This window comes from Phasianus colchicus, chromosome 1, assembly GCF_987193195.1.
Source record: "Phasianus colchicus chromosome 1, bPhaCol1.hap1.1, whole genome shotgun sequence".
NCBI classification, from domain to species: Eukaryota; Metazoa; Chordata; class Aves; order Galliformes; family Phasianidae; genus Phasianus; species Phasianus colchicus.
The window spans coordinates 197,022,685-197,045,347 of record NC_143436.1 but is presented as its reverse complement, the minus strand read 5'-3'; the positions used below and the strand labels follow the sequence as shown (position 1 = coordinate 197,045,347).

General features: G+C 46.8%; 1 protein-coding gene across 5 annotated transcripts in view; it reads right to left on the bottom strand.

Annotated features, from left to right (window-relative positions):
- The window catches only part of GDPD5 (glycerophosphodiester phosphodiesterase domain containing 5), a 159,168-nt gene that overhangs the window by 118,993 nt on the left and 17,512 nt on the right, over positions 1-22,663 (bottom strand). The window contains exon 1 of one of the 5 annotated variants that reach the window (XM_090134283.1): positions 4,442-4,693. The exons of the other annotated variants lie outside the window; for them this stretch is intronic. The gene's annotated coding sequence lies outside the window, so the exon portion shown is untranslated. Of the gene's footprint in view, positions 1-4,441; positions 4,694-22,663 lie in introns of those variants that run through there. 5 annotated transcript variants of the gene reach the window in all.

Genomic DNA, 22,663 nt, shown 5'->3' with positions numbered 1-22,663 from the left:
TTACCTATGGAGAAGATTCCAAGTAATATGGCTGCATGGCTTTAAGATAAGAACAGATTCGGTAGTTGTGCCACTAAGCTCACATCGTCCTGTTTAGGCTAGGAGGATGGAGGTGAACGTACCAAATTTCAGATACCTCTTCATATAGAGAAAGCAAGAGTTCTTCTATCTTCTTACTGATCTCTACAACTACCTTCTCCCAGGTAACTGGTGGTAAGACAAGAAGTATTGGCCTTAAGTTGTGCCGGGGGAGGTTCAGGTTGGATAACAGGAAAAGTTTCTTCTCAGAAGGAGTGGTGGCACATTGGCACCAGCTGCTCAGGGAGGTGGGGAGTCACCATCCCACAGAGGTGTGGCATTGAGGGACACGGTCAGTGGGCACGATGGGTGTGGGTTGGGGTTGGACTTGGGGATCTGAGAGGTCTTTTCCTGCCTTAATGATTGCATGATTCTATGACAGCATCTTAGTTCTGTGCTGTCAAGGTCGGAAGAGATCCGTGGAAGAAGCTACAAACATCTGCATCTTGCAAGGGTCAAAATCCCTCATCTTCAGTGCTTCTTCCTGTTCTCCACATTAATTTAAGATATACAAAATATGCGAATGGTGGCATCCCTCAGAGCATCACGTTCAAGTGCCTACACCAGGATCCATGGGCATCACTGGAGGAAGAAGCAGAGCATGGGGAGGAGATCGCAAAACAAACAACACAGCAAATCACTCCATTTTTAGTTCAAGCCAGGGGGTATTTAAGAGCACAATCACACCCTTGCCACTCTCCTTCCTGTTGCAGAAACATCTAACACCACAATGCATTTTCCTTTTTCTTCTCCCACACGTGCTATCAAGACTTGTCCTACACCCTAGGAACCAACCAAGCGTGACAAGATGACTTCTTTACGTATGAGAATAAGCCTGATTTTTTAGTCAGTTCAGCTGGCACACACAGATATCAGGCCTGTCAAGCATCATCCTGAAGGCAGAGCCAACAGGATCACCCATTTTGCCTCCTGATAAAACAATCTGCTAAAGCCAACCACCAACAGAGGAAACCAGGAGCAGGGACAGGACCAGCTCCAGCAGATCCAGTGCAAACACCAGACAACCCCAGCACCAGTGGTACCATTTAAACATGCTTGCATTTAATTTCAAGAGAGAGAAAAATATTTCTTCCCCCCCCAGCTTTGTCACCACCCTGACAGGCAACTCTCCAGCCATTTCCATCTCCAGTGCAAGGCGCAGTAGAAGCAACAAGGAAAAAGTGCTTTGAAGAGGACAGTCAATAACCTTGGCAAGATGTTTGAGATTCACACATTTTTTCCTACTGCATATTTATGCTTTGTACAGGCACTCTTTTCCCAAGGAGGCTGAATCACTGGATTTCTGAAGACAGGAATTGTCAGCAGCTTTCCTCCTGCTTTACAGAGCAAATACTCTCCAGGGCACTCTTGCACAACTGACTTGATATTTTTTACTTCAGCAGCCATAAGCTGTATTTAAGACAGTCTCCATCTTTGTATTATGACAGCCTTGATTTTTTTTGCTCTGAGATATAATGCAATTTACTAGCTGCAGTTACTGCCTGGTAGAAGCTGAACCAGTATCCATTCATCACCCTGGAATGAGGTTGTACAAGAAAGTCAAAGCTCATCATCAATTTCTTGCTGAAATCAGGTCCCAGAGGCAGAAAAAAAAAAAAAACCATGTTAAATATATTCTCATCTTGTTGGGCTTTGAAATTCTCACAGGATGGTTTCACTAACACAACTTGGAAACAGGTGGCCAAGACTTCACCTGTATAGGCACTTTGCCCATTCACACAAAAACCAAGAAGAAAGATGCCAGGCAAACCTTGGCAGATTTATGCATAGATCTAGCAGCCATCAAGCTATTCTTTGCTGCAGTCTGGGTGGTACTGAGTCGTAGATGTGGCACTTGGGGACATGGCTGGGTGGGCATGGGATGGGGTTGTACTTGGAGATTGTGGTGGTCTCTTCCAGCCTTAATGATTCCGTGATTCTGTGAGTGCAGACAGAGAAGATTGCTCACTAGGACACGTGCACAAGGTGCAAATATCACTTGGGCATCAGCAACAGAACAGAAAGCAGTGAGAAAGTGAAGAGCTCAGAATAACAGTGGTCTCTTCAAATCCTACTTGGAGATGAAGGAACGTGAGGCATATCTGCAACGGGAGAAAAGCTCTTATGGAGACAGAGCAGTGAGTAATCAGACTTTCCAGGGACGAGAGCCACATCCCACAGTTGCAAAAACAGCACATAATTTTGCATGCTGGGAACAGGAATACACGACAAAGTCCCTATACCATAAAGCCCACATACACAGGGACAGAGGAGTGCCCTGGGTGGGGAGGATTAGCTGTGTTCATGCACACACATGTGCAGGATGCCTTTCATCTCAGGGGTTATTTTCAAGCAGGAAGACAAACAGAGCCTTTTTGCAACACCTCTTCTCCCCCGGATGATCTTTAATACACCCACGCGTCATGCAACTCCAAAAATTGGTTTTCAGCATGCAGACACGCTGCCACTGAAGCAACAGTGCAATTAAAACCAAGCACCCGAAGGGAACAATTGGACATGCACACAGATTAATGCAGACATGGGCTGGATGGCAGGTAGAAGGGAGAACAAGAAGGAATCCGAAATGCTTTCAGGGCAGTGATTGCAATTCTCATTCCTCCTCTCAAATCAAGTTCTCCCAATGCTTTAGAAAGACTCTGATGTTCTTATAATTACTTTTAAGCAGTATTCCTATTACCTGTGCTTGAACACGCAAAACCCCAAGGGGAGTAGGAGTAGCAGCAGGGCAGGACAGTAAGCAGAGGGGATACAAATGGGAACAAACATGACATCACTGCTGCTTGCAGAGGTTCAGGTTGCAGTTTCGCTAGTGCAAAGCATCAGAACAACCAGCTTGAAACTTCCTCAACAAAAAAAAAAAAAAAAAAGAAAGAAAGAAAATGAGTCATTTCTGGCTAGATCCGTGCACATGCTACAAAAGAAAAAAGAGCAAAAGCCTCTGTGAAATGCTGCCCCTACTCAAAAAAATCAACTGAAGTCCATTGAAGCAATGATCCCATTGGCAGGGGGTTGGAACTAGATGATCTTTGAGGTCCTTCCAACCCAAGCCATTCTGAGATTCTATGGTATGAATATATTTTCTATCACTTTTACCCATGCACTTGTCTTCAGATCATGGGGTGATCTGCTTTATAGTTCACATTGACTTAAAAAAAAAAAAAAAAAAAAAAAAAAGTAGCAATTAAGACTCTGACCACAAAATCTCTTAGCAAAAATCACCTACAGATCTGAAGACAGACTGGAATAGTGCAGTAGGCACTTCTTTCTGCCACACACTGAATTCAGCACGACTTCTCCCTACAGAAAATCACCCATCTGTGCACATACGTTTCAGGAAGTGGTGTTACATTCCTGTAAGAGAGGACAGAGATGCTGAACTGCAAAGCCTGGTTTTGAACTGAGGACGTGAAACAGCAGTGGGAACCAGAAATCCTAAGAATCACAGAATGGTTTGGGTTGAAGGGACCTCAAGGATCATGAGGGTCCAACCCCCCACCACAAACAGGGCCACCAGCCTCCACATTTCACAGCAGCCCAGGCTGCCCAGGGCCCCATCCAACCTGGCCTTGAACACCTCCAGGGATGGACGGGGCATCCACAGCCTCTCTGGGCAGCTGTTCCAGCACCTCACCACTCTCACAGCAAACAACTTCCCCCAGGAAGTGTCCCCCTACTCCCAAAACCTCAATACAAATGGCCATCGTGCAATGAGAAGTAGCTCAGACTGACTGCTGCCCTCTTTCCTCTCTGGAAGGAAAATAAATAAGCAGAAATATAATAAAAATAATGAGACGTGCTGATGAACTGCAAAACTTGCACCTTAAAGCCTTCACGTTCACACAGAGATGATGCCCCCGTGCAACCCATTAGCCAACCCCACTCTGCCATCTCATGCTCTGCATAAGGGGCCCTCTCACACCAGACCCCATCTGACACTCTTCCATTTCATGTTATATCATATCACAGAATGGCCTGGGTTGCAAAGGAGCACAATGCTCATCCAGTTCCAACCCCCTGCTCTGTGCAGGTCGCCAACCAGCAGACCAGGCTGCCCAGAGCCACATCCAGCCTGGCCTTGAATGCCTGCAGGGATGGGGCATCCACAGCCTCCTTGGGCAACCTGTTCCAGTGCCTCACCACCCTTTGGCTGAAAAACTTCCACTAACTTGCATAGAGTAAAACCACAACAGAACCCTCCTTTGACCACCCTGCAGCCTCACAGCAATGCTCAGATGCTGCTCCAGTTGCCAAGAACCCACTGTGCTCCATCTCCCTCCTCTCCTCCACCAGATCCACATAACCATCCCAGAGCCCACAGAGAAGTGCTGAAAAGAAGTCTCACCATCACGTTTGCAGACCAGTTACTTGCTCTTGTCATGCAAAAGAAAACCTACAGGAGGAGGTTTAAATCCTGACGGGGAAAAAAAAAAAAATACAAGCAGAATGAAGACATTGCCCCAAGCAATCGTTTCAGATTTTACATGCTGGGATCAGCCCTTGAGTCTGAAGAGGCTCCCAGAAGTGCTCTTGGAGGCCAAACACACATTAAAGCTCAATTATACATTTGGATTTATGTCTTCACCCTCTGATTCAACGCAGCCCGAGGAACACACATGTACAGGAACAGCTCATTTAAAAAGAGGACCTGGGAAGAAAAAAAAAAAAAAAAAAAGCATGCATGTCATGCCAAGAAGTCAGGCAAAGAATGCAAATTCTGACCTACTTCTGCCTCCTCCTTGCTAGAGAGGCAGCTGCTACTGCTGCTCTGCTAGCATGAGACGAGCAGGAACCCTGCCAAACTGCTGCAGCAATGCCTCTTCCACGCGTAGGCTGACTTGTGCTGGCTCCTTGCGAGGCAGTGGGAATCATCTTTCTGAGACCACAACCACCTGGGCCAACAGAATCACACAGAGTCACAGAACTGCAGGGGTTGGAAGGGACCTCAAGAGATCATTGAGCCCAAATCCTGCTAAAGCAGATCCCTACAAGAAGTCACAAAGGTGGGCATCCAGCTGGGTCTGGAGTATCTCCATAGAAGAGACTCCACCATCTCTCTGGACAGCCTGTGCCAGTGCTCCATCATCCTTACCGTAAAGAAGATCTTCTGCATGTCAGTGCAGAGCTTCCTGCGTTCCAGTTTTATGCCACAGCTCCTTGTCTTATCACTACACAACACCAAGAGCCTGGCCTCATCCATTTGCTGCCCATCTCCCTTCAGGTATCTATAAGCATTGATCAGACCCCCTCTCAGTCTTCTTTCCCCCAGGTCTCTCAGCCTTTCCTCCTATGAAAGATGCTCCAGGCCCTTCATCATCTTTGTGGCTCCCACTGGACTCCTTCCAGGAGATCCCTGTCTTTTCTGAACTGGGGAGCCCAGCACTGGACACAGTGTTATAAATGTGGCCTCACCAGAGCAGAGCAGAGGGGAGGACCACCTCCTTTACCCCGCTGGCCACGCTCCATCTCAGGAGGTTTAAATTTTCTACCTGTGTGCAAATACAGAGCGGTCTTTAAAAGAAGCAATGAGAAGTCTTCCTCCCAAGCTATCCCATGCTCTTTTTTATAGGAGAAAGCCTTTCAGAGGAAGAAATTCATCTCACACCGATCAGCACTGATAGAGTCAACCATCAGCTTAAGTTAGATGAGTCTCAGAGATGTCACTGCAAAATGTCTTCACTAAAGCAGCAAGCTGTTCCAGCACAAGGTGATACAGACTAAACACAACCAAGAAGCAAGGGCTGTTTGTCCTGCATCAACCAAAGATCCAGCTCACTTTTGTCACCTCTTGCTTCATCCAGGGCACAGAATGCTGACACTCAGCAGCCAGCTCAGCCGGAAGCAAACAGCACTGGGTGCCACTAAAGCAGTGCTCAGGTAGGAACAAGTGGGTTTCTTATCAGCTCTTGCAAATGCCATCATACATTATACACACTAAGCTCTTAATACAGACTAAGGTATATTACTCAGTATGTCTCAAATCTCATGGTTGGTATAAGTGCCATTACAGACAGAGCAATAAAGTCCCAGCTGTGCTGGCCAGCAAGCACCATTTCTGCCCAAAGCCTACTGCAAACTCTGATTATAGAGAAGGCTTTGTTCAGCCAGCCTCCTTCCTTTCCCTTGGGAAACGTATATGTCAGAAGACCAATAAATGCTGGCAATTTATTATGTGGAAAAACAGGCCTGCTGAGAGTGAGAGAACTGAGGGCTGAGCTGAGTTCATGATGGAAATGGCCACAGAGCCCCGTGGCTGTAAGTCAGATTTGTTGACTGTTTATGCACGCACAGGTATTTGCAGATGAAGGGACAAAGTAAAGAAGGATTATCAGCTTCACAGGAGAGGTGGATACACAGACGTATTCCAGGTTTAAAGACTGTCTGGGGACAGTGTAGGAAGAAAATAGAGGAAAGAAGTCAATTTGCCAGGAACCGTTTCATTTTGAAGAGGCTGTTTGTCAGTCTTATTAAGACTGGTTTTATTCTGAGTGATGGCAAGTCAACCACCACAGTCCTTAGAGCTCATCCCTCATTAATTGATGCCACTACCTTGTCATCTCCAATATAATGACCCCGTTTAAACAAAAGAGTCACAAATGCTGTATTTGAGGTACTTCCAGCCACCCAAAGATCCAAGTAACAATAACAGGCAGAGGATTTTTATCTCCTACTCATCACAAATTTTTATAGTAAGGGCGATGAGGCACTGACCCCATCCCTGGAGACATCTGAGGTCATAGGATGGGTCTCTGAGCACTGCAGGAGTTGTGGGTGCCCCCGTTCATTGCAGGGAGTGGGATCAGATGGCCTTTAGGAGTCCCTTCCAACCCAAAACATTCTGTAATTCTATGAGTCTATTCAAATCAAGAGGAAGAGAGCTCTCAGCTCCGGAATGAAGAATCACCAAGCATGCCAGACCCCTATGGCTTTGATTCCAGATAGAATCATGAAATACCCCAAGTTGGCAGGGACCCATGGAGATCACCAAGCCTAAGCCCCAATCCCACACAGCACCCCCAAACCCAACCCTATGTTAGAGCAGCATCCCAGTGCTTCCTGAGCTCTGGCAGCTCGGGGCCATGCCCATCACCCTGGGAGCTCTGCCATGCCCACCGCCCAATGGGGCACAGCCTTTCCCTCACACCCACTTGACTCTCCCCTGACACAGCTCCCTGTGCTACCTATGAGCAGCTGTAGGGCCATGAGGAGCTGTAGAGCTGCCATGAGGCACCTCATCCCCAGCCTACTCAGCCCTGGGCCAAACAAACCAAGGCACCTCAGCTGCTCCTCACACATTTTGCCTTCCAGACCCTTCCCCATCTTTGTATTCCTCCTTTGGACACTAATAATTTTATGTCCTTCTTATATTGTGGCACCCAACCTGCACCCAGCACTCAAGGTGAAGCTGCATCCTGCAGAGCAAAGTGGGACAATCCCTTCCCTCAAGGGCATCAACAGCTCCTCTCCATTTAATGTCATTTGCAAATTTACTTAGTTTATCTTAAATCCTGTATCCAAGTCATTGATGAAAACATTAAAGAGAACCATCCTAACGACAGGGAACAGAAGAACTCCCAAAGTCTGCACCCATCTGCACCATTTCTACTGGAGCAGCATGGACATGTGAGCTTGGGAATACTTTACCAGACACAGGTGTTTGATCTCAGCAGTCAAATGAACCAGCCAGTTCAATCAGACGTGGCAACTGCCACATCCTTGCAAAGAGCTGACAATTAGCAAATCATTCAAGGTTTCTGGCAGGACACTGCTGCCCCTGCTTTCATGCACACCTGTGCTGGTACACCAAGGTCTCAGGGCAGCTCTGAGCAAGCCAGAGCCCCATGGCTGATGATATGCTGTCATCAGGGTCCAGATAGTCCCTTCCAAGGAGTCAAGCACCACATGAGCACCTTTGTTTCAGAGTTGATTGACACAGTACCCCCACGGAGACCTTTCACCATCAAATTTGGAACAATAAAGGTATCTAATTTGACATTCTTTGAATGTTCTTCTTGAACACAAGAAGACTAACTAATCTTCCTTACGGTAGGGGTGATGGAGCACTGGCACAGGTTGCCCAGAGAGGTTGTAGAGACTCTTTTATGGATATATTCCAGACCCATCTGGGTGCCCACTACTGTAGGGAACTGCATTAGCAAGGGTTGAACTCAAGAGTCTCTTGAGGTCCCTTCCATCCCATGTCATTCTGGGTATGCACCTTTGGTTTGGAGGCAGATTCTCAACACATAAAGAGTGACGTTAAGGGGAAGATGTGTGATGTGAGCAACCAAGAGTTTGGATGCAACACACACCATGTGGAGGATATGAGAGCACCGCAGATGGACAAGCGAAGCAGACGCTGCAGTCCCTGTGGCCAGTCACATCATGAGAGAAGCAAACATGGATTGTTTTGGCTTCCAGCAAGATGGTGAGAGATCCACTGAGAGAAGCAGCAGAGACTGTAATATATCGTATCAACTGCGACTGGTAAGGAACACAGCTTTTGTCATCAGCACTGCACTCTTTGTGAAAGGTTCTTCTGGGTTTGCTGGTTTGGAGTGGAAAGAAAGAGGGATTTGGAACAAAAAATCACTAGGGAAAAGCTTATCTGCAAAATTGTGCATTGAAGTTATGCATTTTGGAGCCTCTTATAATAATAATAATAGAGACATAAAACAAGAGCTTCAATCAGGCAGAGGAGCTTGGGTTTTTCTTCTTATTATTATTATTATGGATTTGGGTGTCTTATGCAAAGGAGATCTTCGTACAATCAAATAAAAGTGAGCATTTAACCTAATGATGAAAAAAGCTTTGAAGCTGACCCAGAGAAGGGTTAACCCAAGTGCAAATAGCACCAACACTTCCACAGGCAGCCTCCCACCTCCCCAGGCGAGGGCTGCTGCCACTGTATACACACACAGCTTTCTTGGTGCCAGCAGAGTCCCAGACCAATTTAACTTCTGTTTTTGCACTTATTCAGAAATACATACCTGACTAAAGTGAATTGACCAAGTCACCCTGACCCAACTGCTCGCTTCTACCCATACAAAACCCCATACAAAGAAGAGCAGCCACAGTACAAACATCTGACGAATCCCAACGCAATTGATTCTCCTGTTCCACCAAGCCAAAGCCCTCGCTGCTCATTGCTGAAACCAGATCAGCTTTTCTTTGTCCAAACAATCTCTCCACCATGCCCAATTCACCGATTCAAGGTGTGAAAGGAAAAATAGCAGGATGTATCCTATAGGGTACATCTTCTTGCTGGCTTCCCAGAAAGCCATGAAGCTTTACTGATCTGGTGATCCTTAGATCACCAGTACCAATTATTGAGGTCATAGCCATAGGTCATAACCATAAGGAAAAGCTTTTCCTGTCTCTGTGGCTGCACAAAAGCTAGGCTGGGTTTCTTCCTGCATGACTTCCTGCCTTTAGCAGCCCCTAGCACAGCGTCACATTAACTCCTGGACCACCTGCACACCCTCTCCCAGCCCCCATCACATCACTTATAGGCTGCACACTCTGCAGGGAGGACTCTCCCTTATCCCATATGTCTGCAGAGCATCCACCAATAAGGAACAATCTGTTTATTCCTTGACTGCAGAGTGGTTGAAACATACCTTAAACGTAAAGGTTTTCTTGGAGCTGCTTCTTAGCTAAGATACTACAGGAACACAGCAGCACATCCATTCAGAACCACCAATGAGGCAGGTAAGCCCGAGTCCATGCCGATCCCACTGCTCATTCTCCCTCGCCCTTGGAGGAACACAGCAAAATGTTCCTCTAGGAGAGGCAGGGCAATGTTTTTCAGCAGGAAATCACACACGCAAGCTGTGCCATTTGCTTAATACAGCAGAGCTGGGTCACTTTGCCCTATTCTTGTTTAATCTGTTTTTTTCCCCCCAGAATTAAAGATTCAAAGTTTTCAGCAGAAGATCAGAAAATCCACAGATCTTCAACTGAGGATTTCAGAAAACCCCACACAACCACCTACTAAACTCAAAAGGGGAGGGGTAGATGGTGCAAATCTGAATTAGTCCATCCCCATCAGTCTCACAGGGCCAAACACTTGTTTCTTCTTTTTCTACATCACTCCAGCCTTTCTTCCAGCAATGTCCAGCAATCCAGATAACTTCTCAGCATGGAAATAATTAGCTTCTCAGCCATCCTCCCTCTTCTTCCCATTTCTCCAAGAAAGACCTGCAATCCTCTCTTGGTCTTTTCTTGAGAAACTGTTAATCATAAAATGATAGAATGGCCTGGGTTGCAAAGGAGCACAGTGCTCATCCAGTTCCAACCCCCTGCTCTGTGCAGGTCGCCAACCAGCAGACCAGGCTGCCCAGAGCCACATCCAGCCTGGCCTTGAATGCCTGCAGGGATGGGGCATCCACAGCCTCCTTGGGCAACCTGTTCCACTGCCTCACCACCCTCTGGCTGAAAAACTTCCTCCTCATATCCAACCTAAGCCTCCCCTGTCTCACTTTAAAGCCATTCCCCCTTGTCTATCACTGTTCACCCACGTAAACAGTCGTACCCCAGATGGACTACTCTGGAGGCATTGTCCCAAAAACACAAGCTATCCACAACCAGAAGTTGTGGATATTTAGATAAATGTCAATTAATGACATCTCTGCTCTTACAGCCCTAGCTGGTTTTGTAGTCTAAAACACCCAGGGTTTCAAGAAGGAGCGGGTCACTCGTACACACCTACAAGGAAAGCACTGTTTTGCTCCTCTTCACCTTTTCAGATTCAGAGTTAAAGCCCTCTTTATACACAGCTTGGAGCAAGGTTACAGAGAGCGTATGGATTCCTTTTCACCTCACCGATCAATCAAAGGGAGAACGCAAGTCATACAAAATAGGCTTTAAACCTTCACAGCAAAGTCATTTTTACAGCAGGAAAGACAGACCAGCTGCAAGAAGAGTAGCCAGTTGCATTTAATGATGGCTGGGATTCCTGTGTGATTAAGGGAGCCCAGGGAAATCTCAGTTCCATGCTCCATGGTGGAAACACTGGAGACCTCAAGTCACCTTCCCCATTTCCTGGTTTCCTACAGTAGTCTCCATCCTTTTGTGAAGGACAGTAATTGCATCCTCTGAAGCTTGCATTAAACCAAGGAAAGCCTACAATTGTCTTCTGTTAGCAGCATTAATAAGAATGACATTCACCAAGAGATCGGAGGGGGAAGGGAGAGGAAAGAAAAATCAATGCATCTCAGGCATTTCCTGCTTTGCAAGGTTAATCGCTCCTGCAAGCTATTAACATCTTTCAGAACACAGCTATCTGCCAAATATTAGATTTTCAGTTACCCTGAGCTGTAATTAAGATCCTCAAGTCTCTACGAGTCAAAGAGGTTGTTGTGCTACCCACCAAGGTCTCAGGCTGGCTTCCCACGAGCAGCTTCAACACCGCACAAAGCACAAAAACATTGTGTTCAAGGCTTTGCCAAGTTGTGTTAAAGCTGCCCCATGCGTCTGCGTGTTAAAAGAAGAACTTTCCTTCCAAGAAGGAGGAAGAAATTAAAGCACTGATTCATAAAGATGTTGATTTATATGCTGCTAACTCATGCTGGAAGTGGGAGGAGGATGAATTAGCTGACGGTCCAAGTTGACACATCTTTCTTATTATCCTCCTGTCATCTCTGGGACAGGGAACCAACTGCAACTCCAGACCAGCGTCTCCAGCTCTGTCAGTTGCAGTAATTAACCGCACAGATGTTAATTACAGGATGTAAACAGTGCCCTCACCTGACCCAGAACTTGACATCAGACCTTCACAGCTCAGCCACTGCTCTGGGGACCTGGTCACTGCACGGTGTGGTTGTATGTGTGCCACCTCCTGCCAAATATGTACAGCCTCTTCCCACCCTCCTCTCACTTCGGGGAAGCAGATGACATTGAGCAAAGCACTCATCTGCAGTTAGCATTTCATCTCTACCAGCATTTGCTTGCGATGCTAAGAGCTCATGGAGCTTCTATCAAAAAGAACAGAGCGGGTCAAGGCTTCAGTTTGCCCAGCTGGGTGCCCCATCCCTGCAGACACCCAAGGTCAGGCTGGATGGGCTCTGAGCACTGATGGAGCTGTGGGTGTCCCTGTTTACTGCAGGGAGCGAGACCAGAGATGGCCTTTAGGAATCCCTTTCAACTCAAACCATTCTATGATTCTATGATTTCAGGCTGGATATTAGGAAAAGTTTCTTCTCCCAAAGAGTGGTGGGGCGTTGGAAGGGGCTGCCCAGGGAGGTGGTTGAGTCACCATCCCTGGAAGTGTTCAAGAAACGTTTAGATGTTGTACTAAGGGACGTGGTTTAGTGGGGAAATGGTGGTAGGTGGACAGTTAGACTGGATGATGTTGGAGGTCTTTTCCAACCCAAATGGTTCTATGATTCTACGATTCTTTGATTCACGTCAGACCAAGCATCCAAGGAACAGCCAAAGGAAGGTTGATTAATACTTCCCAAGACACCCCTGAACCAAAAGCAGCCCAGGACACCCACACAGACCAATGGTTAACTCTTACCAAAAGCACAACAAGATATTCTAACACTTCCAAGATCTCCTCTGCCACAAAGGCCCCACTGCTGTCACAAAGGAGTTTCTTTTAGCAACCAAGAACTCACCCAGCAATGGCCAGCAAGGACTGCCACAGTGTGACTAGAGACAGACAATGGCTGGCATCTTAATACATGTCACAGTGACCTTCTTGCTGCTCCAGGGAAAAATATAAAGGCATAACAAGATAACAGAAATGCAAGTGCAACCGGGAATAAAGCAGTTATAAGCAGCCCTGATAAATATTCATTAATGTTTCTCTGCTGTAATCCTCCCTAGCATTTTTTATCCAAATGCCAGGGAGAGGAGGAGAGCTGATCCCACCAGCCCAGGAGGTGTCTGAGTGCTCGTTAGTAAAACCAACACATGGCTCAGCAAACACACCAAGCTTTTGCATCAAAGCAAGGGCAGAAGCAAACATCCTCCCATCTCCCAGAAAGTCTGCCCTCACGTTAGCTCTCCTCCCAGTACTCTGTATGCCATTTTAAGAACCTTCATACAGCCACGTTTTGTGCTGAAACCTTACCCAGAAGGCACAAACACTGAAAGAGCACATGAATCATAGCATGGTTTGGGTTGGAAGCGACCTTTGAGATCGTCTAGTTCCAACCCCCCTGCAACTATGAACACTTTGCAGACTTTAAATGAACGTAGTGAGCTGGTGTTAATGAGAATTCAGCATTAGCCTCTGGTTCTGAGAGCTCACTATTAGACGTGCAGTGCCAGATGCTGTTCTCCAGCTCTTCCTCTTGAGCTGCATGAGAAAACTTTCTGCAGTTCAGGGACTCCTGGCTCATAGAATCATGAAGGCTGGAAGAGAGCTCTGAGATCCCCATCCCATCCCCCCCACCATCCCCACTGCCCACGTCCCTCAGTGCCACATCCTACAGCTCTGGAACACCCCCAGGGTGGTGACACCCCTTCCCTGGGCAGTGCACTGGTACATGCCATATGCAGTCCATACCCCAATGCTCTGGGCACGTGCCACACCACCACCACCCATGACAAAGGGATGGGAAAGGCACATGGGATGAGCCTTGAAACCAGCAAAGCAGCCTCTTTAACCAGCCCTTCCCTTCCAAATCCTCCTCCAACAGTTTAAAATTTGTATTTCCTTCCTTAACTTCCCCTCGCATACATCACAGCGTGAAACAAGCTAATAAGCTCCCCCCAGGCCAAACATGACGGGCACAGATAAGGGCAGTCTGGTGTTTATCTCCCACAAAGCTGCCTATTATTAGCAAAACAGGCTCGACTCAACAAACAGTGCATTAGTGCAGATCAGCCAAAGCAGCACCGACAGCCGGGCCAGGCTGCAGCTGTCACCTCTAAGGCACTGCTGAGAGCTGGGACGGCTTTGTGCAGCAGTGAAGGAACCCTCCACACCACAGACCTTGAGGCAGCTCTTCGGTGTTTAGTTCAAAATGCAAATCTTAAAGTAAGCATTGTAAATAAAGGCTTGCAAAGCAATTTTCAGCTCTGGAGAAACTTCTGTTTTCCCCTCCGCGCTTTTGCAGGCAGCCTCATTCGCCCGCCGCTAATCTCTGCTTAGACACTCTGCTGACACCAATTTCGAGTAAGTATGGGGATTAAAGGGGTGATGCAGACTGCCAAGGTCAGGTTGAATGGGAGCTGAAGTCACCCGTTCAGCAGCACCACACGCCTGCCCTGTCCATACCATCCCAGCTCCTTGTCCCAAATGCTTTCTGCGGCACAAAGCTGAGGCTGCTGCCACCGGATAGGGGATGGAGCCTTTAGGAATCCCTAATACAGGATATTATACAGTCCTAATACAGGACATATACAGACACAGCTGTATATGAGAGCCCAAAACTCATCCCAAGAGGGAAAGAGCCTCCTGGACCCTTTGAAGCACAGCTCCACCAAGAGTGACAAGTCCTGCACCAGGAGCAGAGGTTGCCACAAAGCCAACCTGCACAACTCCTTTGTACAGGACACCGTGGAGACCAAGCTCAGACCTCCAAGGGGGGAATGCTCTTAAAAATAAATAGTTATTTAAAAAATCAATCAGATGCATTGTTGAAAGAAGCAGTGTATAAGCATGGATTTAAGCTATTACACAGCTAATACAGGCGGTCCCTAAGCAACAAGTCCATCTGATGTCCTTAAGCATCAGCTCTGTCCCTCTGCTCTTCTCCGTGTCTGTGGATCAGCTCTGCATTGAAGCCTTTCCAGGAGTACCAAAACTGGGGTCCAAACTCTGAGGCAGTTCAGCGAAGAAAAAAGGACACGAGAAGAGCAAACAACTTGTGCAGAGTCAGCACATCCCGGCGCCTTGTTTTCTTTTGAGGAACTGGAAAGGAAGGAAGTGGATCAGCACTTCAGAAAAACAACATCACTACAGCCGTAACCATGAAGCGTTTCTGATTCAAAACAGGCTCCGGCAATTTAAGGGCTCCTGCAGATTGCATGGGAGTTTGTCTTGGAAACCTACTTGGGGGGCAGCTCCATGGGGAGCTCCAAAGCCACCTGGACGTGGCACTGGGCACCCTGCTCTGGGTACACCTGCTGGGTCAGGGTTGAGCCATAGGGACCCACAGGTGCCTCCAAGCTCAACCAGTCCATGATTCTTAGACCAACTCACTATTTTCTGCACGTGTCCTCATAGCTCATTTGCTTCACGATATTTAAGTTTCCCTGTATCAGCATGCCCTCTGCGTTACCCACAACGCCCAAGTGAGCTCTCAGTACAAGAGAAAAGTCCTCTGTGCCATCTCTTGTCCCCATGAGACAGCATTAAGCACTTCTGACAAGGTCTATTTAAACACTGTCTAAAAATACATCTGGCTTTCAACCACTGCAGATGTAGGTACAGCCTCAACGACTATGATGCAGCAAGGACAGATGCTAAGGTACAGCTTAGACTGCAGGGCTTTATCTGTCAAGTCAGCAAACATTTCATAGAATCATAGAATGAATCATAGAATGGCCTGGGTTTAAAAGGACCTCAAAGATCATCTAATTCCAACCCCTCTGATATGTGCAGGGTCGCCAACCAGCAGACCAGGCTGCCCAGAGCCACATCCAGCCTGGCCTTGAATGCATCCAAGGAGGAATTTCCCAGCAATTCTCAGTCAGCAGTCATTTCTGAGGATTGTTTGCAATTCCTACTCTCCATATGTCCTTTAGATACCAAACAGCCCCCATTCCCACACGTGTGGGAGGGCACACCGGGGTACCCATGGTCAGTCAGGCAAGCAGAGGAAAAACTAAAAATAAAAGTCCATCTTTGCATGAGCAAGTGTTAGATTTCTCTCCAGTATTCTTAGATTTAGACCAACATGTCTGTGGGCGAGATTTCTGCTGGGAGGCAATTTCCATTCCTACAGATGCAGAAGAACCTCGAGTTTTTCTCACCTCCCCACCGCCTTGTCCCAGCAGTGCTTCTCCATCAGCATCTCCTCCAAGCAGCATCTCACCATTCCCAAAAACCTGAGCACTTGATGCTGACCTTGGACACAGCCCAGCACTTAAGAAGGGAATGCAAAGAGAGGTAGGAAACCAGAGCAGTTCACACAATGGTCTCATCCAACTCTGCAGCTTGAAGTACTTTGATGTCTCGTTCACCACCCATATAGAAAACTAGGAAAGTCACATGAAAGCTAGGAAACAAATTCACACCCTTGTAGCCTTCCATGTTGCTTCTTTAAAGAAATTACACTAGCCAAGTTTGGCTCATATTCTGCCTTACCCAGACTACCCAAATTCCTCATCAGTGCCTTAGCACTGCTGATCCCCCCACTGTTATTCACGGGAGGAAGGAGGTATAAAAGAGTCAGTTAAAACTGCCAAGAAAAGATCATTAGGAGATATCAGAATCCTGGAATCCTTAAAGTTGGAAAAGACCTCTCAGATCCACAAGTCCAACCCCAACCCATCCCACCGTGCTCACTGACCACGTCCCTCAGTGCCACAACGGATGGTTCCACAAAGACAGATTTAACGTACGCACAAAACCACCGCTCAGCCACATTTGCTGTTTAGTGGATTCTTACAGTAACAACGAAAGTCACTTCCTCCTCCCAGCCCCCATTTTTCCTTGGCTGCAATGGTTCTGTGTGAGCTACTGGGAGATCAAAGTGATTTAGAAACAGTTCAACACCTTTGTAAGCCAGAAAATTTCCACCACGTGTGCTGGAATGGAGACCTGCTGTCAGATCCAAGCCAGATACAAACAAATTCCCCAAAAAGTTGGCCTCATCCCCCATATTACTGCATGAAATGTTTTCCTTAGAGGACCACACTCCTGCAGAACAAACCAGCTTTGCAAGCTGCCACTCCAGAGAGTCCCCACTTCAAGTCAACACATACATTTGAGCTTTCCAAGAGAAGCTCCTATCCAAAGCCATCATTATGGCAATGAGGACAAGTTTCTGCAACAGAGCTGAACGAAAAGCTCCATGCTCCATCTCTGCGTTGGGGAGGAAAGCCTTTCAGGCACAGGACAGACAGCAGCCATCTGAGTTTTCATCCCACCCCACCAGACAGCTCCAGATCCAGTCCTGCCAACTGGCAAGTTTTCAGATGCTCATCAGCTTTGTACTCCAGGGGGACAACACCCTCTCCCCTCTACACCAGGAATTTTTTAGCAGGGAAGTGCAGACATGCTCTTGCTTTTCAATTTGTTCTTCCTACTAAATTCCAACCCCAAAGCTCCCATTTGCTAGAAGTGTTTATAGATCCACTTGCTGGAACACGTTTTGTAACTCTAGCATTCTATTGTTGCTCTGCAAACTGATGAATGAGAGCAGAACACAAGCCACGGAATGCACAAGGTCAAGGGCTCCTGCTCCAAAACCTGAGCACAGAAGACAGACAAGCATCCTAGGACAGACCTCGGACGTGCACTGAAACCCAGCTATACTGCTCCATTACATACAAGTGGAGGGTGAAAAGGTTATGCTCACTTCTGCCCATAAAAATTAATTATGTACCCAATGCAAGAAGGTACTGCCCAAGGGAACAAGTTGTGCAGGCAAGGTTTTAAATATCAACCCAGGGTTTTTCTGAGCTTCTTGCCTATTCTCAAATTACAGCTTTCCATTAGAGCATCTCAGACAGGCTTGGACTGTTAATAACAGTGTTTACAGTGGGTGGTGGCCTTATCAACAGGATGAATGTGTTCTGGCTGCACGCCCCATTCCACCAAAGCATGACATAATCCCTTAAAACATTATCAAGAACTGCTGTTGCTTAATTAGACCATGTGATTTCCACCTACCATGAGAGGGCAAAGCCCACGAGTTCACTGCCACGTTTCCCAATGCAAAGCCTATCACAAAACATTCACACCAGCCAGCTTTGCTCTTCCTCCACGGCGCATATCTCCAGCAGCTCCCTGCAGGAAGCTCATCTGATAAATGCTGAATAGACCTGGAAATTCTTATCTGCTCTGTAACGGCGTCTGGGGAAAATTTTGGAAACAAAATAAGTAGGTCATACCCAAGTAACTGCATAATCAGGTAGTTCCTTATGTCCTTAAGCCCATAATATCCAAAGGCTTATCATTTCTGCTCCATGAATTGCTCAATCCACACACGTATGGCAGAGGCTTAGTGCATAAGTGAGCATCTTTCTCACACTGTTCTGCCAAGGCCTGATTTGCAACTGCTTTTCCTTGGGAATGCTCTTGGAGAACAAGTCCTGTTTTAGCAGTAGCGTTCAAAGCAAGTCTGCTAGTTTTGCTATAGAGCACTGAGGAAGTTCAGAAGAAAAGAGAAAACCTCGTTCCTGGAGGTGTTCAAGAAATGTTTAGGTGTTGTACTAAGGGACGTGGTTTAGTGGGGAAATGGTGGTGGTAGGTGGACGGTTGGGCTGGAAGATCTTGGAGGTTTTTTCCAACCCTGATGATTCTACGAGTCTATGAAAAGATCTGCAAGGCTTTAGCATTTCACCAAAGTTTTCACAAAATCCTGGCTGGTCTGAGATAAACACCTCCTCCACTCAACTCTTCTCCCCCTGGTGCAAAGGAAGAGGCAGGTGCCCTATTCTCTTTAGTCACATAGGTGCTCAGACCCACTCTCTGGTTTGGCCTCTCCTCCTTTGAGAACCTTGATCTGATTCAGGAGAAGAGGATGCAAGGCTCGACAGGAGGAAGAGAGGCATTCCTGGGAGGCATTCTTGAGCATTGCAGTTGCAAGAAAAAAAGATTTTTTTAATTAAAACCAATTTTTGCTCCCCCAGTATGAGTAGATTTGAAAGGCCTTAAGAATAGAGTGATCACAAAAAGACCAAGTCTTCATTAAGGAAGAAAGCTCCAGAGAGAAGGCTACATCAACCTGAGGGAAGAAATCAGGTGGGACCATGAAGCCCATTACTCTCCGTAATTCCATATCTGCAACTACTCTGATAATTAACAGCTTCAGGGCGCACCAGTTCTCCCCATCAGTGCTAAGACAGCTGTTTCTGTGGATCTGTGATGTGCACTTGCTGTCTGGATCCCTAGAAGGGACCTGAGCAGAACAAAGGAAAGTAAAGCAGAGCCTGAAGTTGAGCCCATACATCATCAGGAGAGAGCTTCCCACGATGGGGAGGAAGGGGAAGGAAGAGGCTCAGCTGCACAGGGAACAATTGCTCCAAGGAAGGGGAAACAACATTGTTTGAGACATTTAACAGAATAGCATGTAAATCAACCCTCCGACCCGACTCCTCAAGAAAAACAAAAGGAAAACCCCAAAGGCTTTGGGAAGGCTTACACCACTGGTGCTGCATGCCCGCTCTGAACCAGAAGGGAAGAGGAGCTGCTTTGATTTTTCCAGGCGGTGTTACCAGCCCTCTTCCCCAGGAAGGAAACTTTCCACATTCCCCTTCCCCTCCAATTTGCAATGGCTGAACCTGGCTCGTTATTCCACCTCCCCAGTGAAACAGGCCAAGGGACAACAGGGCCGTGCTTTCATTAAGCAAGGCTGAGGGCATCATTTCCTTCTTCCCAAAAGGGAAGATCCCCCAAGAACACCTATATGGGCAGAAGAAATGTGGCCATGCACACCCCACTTAGCAACAGTCAAATTCATTTCTCCACTCTCAGAGAATCCAAGTCCCCCTGCAGTAACGTAATCACAGCTGAATTTTATTTCACTTAAACCTTCCTGAAATAACTGTGGTCCTTTGAGGTAGTTTTTCCTCTCATCTAAAGCTCTGCAGAAATTAAATCCTATTAGCACATAGCAGTCATGCAATAACCACTTTATTTTTTTTACTGACACTGTCCCAAAAGCCTTAGCATACCTTTTTCCTTCAAACATGAGAAATTCAAGACATCTGAAGCCTCCTGTGTACAGCATTTAATGCTTATCCCACCAAAGCCACCCTGCCCTTCACCACTACCACCAGTAACAACCCACTGTGGGATCTCAGCCCTCTGCCACCTCACCCTCCAGGGGTTCATTCACCATGTAGGACCATTCCTGGTCCCCCAAAATACAGATCATCACACACACAACTGAATTGATTCGTCTCCATCTGAACTAACAGCTGTATCTGATTATCAGAGAAACAAGGTTCCAATGATGACTGACAGAGGCAAAGCACGCTTGGACTTTCACTGACCTTAAGTGCTGTAAGAGTCTCCAAGCACTTTCTTCCACCTGCTCTTTTAGTGCTGGACACATCGTGTTTTTGCACCTCTTTCCATAAGAAACTGGACACGTCTGCATCTGCTTATTGTTCATACATCCCACGATCTTCAAGCATTTTCCTACAAATATCCCTGCATCTGCCAACACCACCACTGCAGTATCAGGTCAGACACCACTCCTTCCTCCGTGAGCCCTTCTTCAAAGTTCCTATAGACACTCTGGAAACAAACTCTCCAACAAGTAGAGGACAGAACTAATATGGTTGACAAAGCTCTGAGATTATCAAGTCCAGCTGTCAAGCCATCCTTCCATGGGGGATCTGGCAGTCTTGCACAAGGTCTGTCCAAGCAGCTCTCAGAACCCCCAGCACTATCCTACAGCCCTGCCAAGGGAAAGAAATGCTACTGATTAACATATATAATCTTTTCTCTAAACCAAGATAAATTCCTTCTTTATTTTCCCCAGTTTTCCGGGATTTCAACTTAAAACTGTAACTACAAGAGGTTGCTCTGTGTGATTTCTTTCCATTACCTCTTAAATCGGTGACCAACCACCATACAGCTGCCCAAGGTGTTTCACAGCCAGAGGAAGGTGCTACGGCAATTTGATCTCAGGAAGATGAGAAGAGCAATAAAACCACTCACCTTTAGAAAGAGGCCTTGTTGGCTCACATGTGGCTCAGCATTAAGGTGGTCTTTTAAGACACGAGGCTCACAGCCATGAGACCTCCCTCCTCACCCCAGTTACCAGCAGGGGTTCTGTTTATGAGCTGTCCCTGTACCCCACACACAACCCAAACACAGGGGATGCTCAGAGTCCACAACTCCAAGAAAGTTTTGTGGCAAGGGTGACTTCTAGAACGTCAGCTGCAGCACCCAGCTTCTCATACACCCACCACCACTCCATAGGTATCAACTTACAGAGACATACGGCCCAAATTAAAAAACCAGTCAAATTTCCAAATTTTTACCAATTAATTTTTGATCTGTAGCTTTTTGTTGGCATCTCCACAAAGCCAGGCCCCTGGCCTCTACAGAATGCTTTCAGTGTAAATGCTAAGGGAAGAAGTGTGCAATTCAACTCTGATGTCTGCTTCCCAAGGCCATTCTCTTGTCTGGAGGTTTGAAGGATAACGAACCCTAATAAGCACCAGAGGAAATCTTACAGTAATTTTGGGAGAGAGAAGTTTTTAAAAGGCACACAGTTTCTGGCCATTATCCATTCCCATCCAAAACATCTTTTAGGCTTCGCTGATTACATTACAAATTTACTTTTTCCAATGAAAGTACAGATGCCATTTGATCTAAAGATTAGGATCACGTTTCCTTCCTCTAAAGCAAAAGGCAAACATTAGCAAGGACTACTGAGGTTAACCTTTAATTACTGTTTAGGAGAGGCCCCAACTTGCTGAGGCAGGAGGCCAGAATTTAATGTTGCAACACATTAAGGGGCATTTAAGAGAGGGCTGTGCATGGTAGCCATAGTGGAGTCTTCCCTTTATTTCACCCCCCACAACCGTCTTCAGCTGGTATCCAGCAAGGCAGCCATGGACTGCAGAGACCTGAGTGCTCAGCACAGCTAGAGACCATTTTCATAGGATCACAGAATATTCCACGTTGGAAGAAACCCATAAGTTTCTTATGGGTCATAAGGCTCAGTGATCCCAACTCCTGGCTTCACACAGGATGAGTGTTTTGAAGGACAGCAGGTCATTAGCTAGAAAGTCAGCTTGCCACATGGATGCCCAACATAGGAGGGGAAAACATCATGGGGTCACATTCATCTTTTCCACACAGGCACGTGCAATGAACCCAGAAGCTCTTCAACAATTTAAGGAGCCCAGGAGCCATAAATAGCCTGAACCTGCCAGGAGACTCAACACCTCCAAGATTCTGTGTTTCTCCCCAAAGGGGATGGAAAAGCTAACACAGAAATTCCTGTTCCTTTGGAAATGCTCCTTGATCTACAGCACCAAGTAGATTATTTATTTATTTCAGGGCCACGGCACAGTCAAGTGGATGGATTGCAACTCCCCAACCGTGACCCAAAGCACTGTGCACCTTCATCCTGGCACAAAGCTGAGACCTCTGAAAACCACTGGAAAGCTGGACGTGACAGTCACCTGCAAAATCCAGCTCTGATCCTTCCACAAGGTCAACTTTGGTGCATCAAACATTGAAAAGAAAGGCAGAAAGGGGAAAACTGGGGAGAGGTTGCACACAGTTGGCTGAGAGATGGAGAAACCCAGCACCTCCTTGTACAAAACGCCTGACAGCGAGGAGGAGGGTGCCAAACTACTTGTGAAAAACAACAAGCAGGTATGCCACGTGATGTTTGTTCCACTTCTGTGCTCATTCATAAATAGACAGCTGGCTTAGCGCTGCAAGGGAACATCACTTGTGACAGGCAAAGAACAG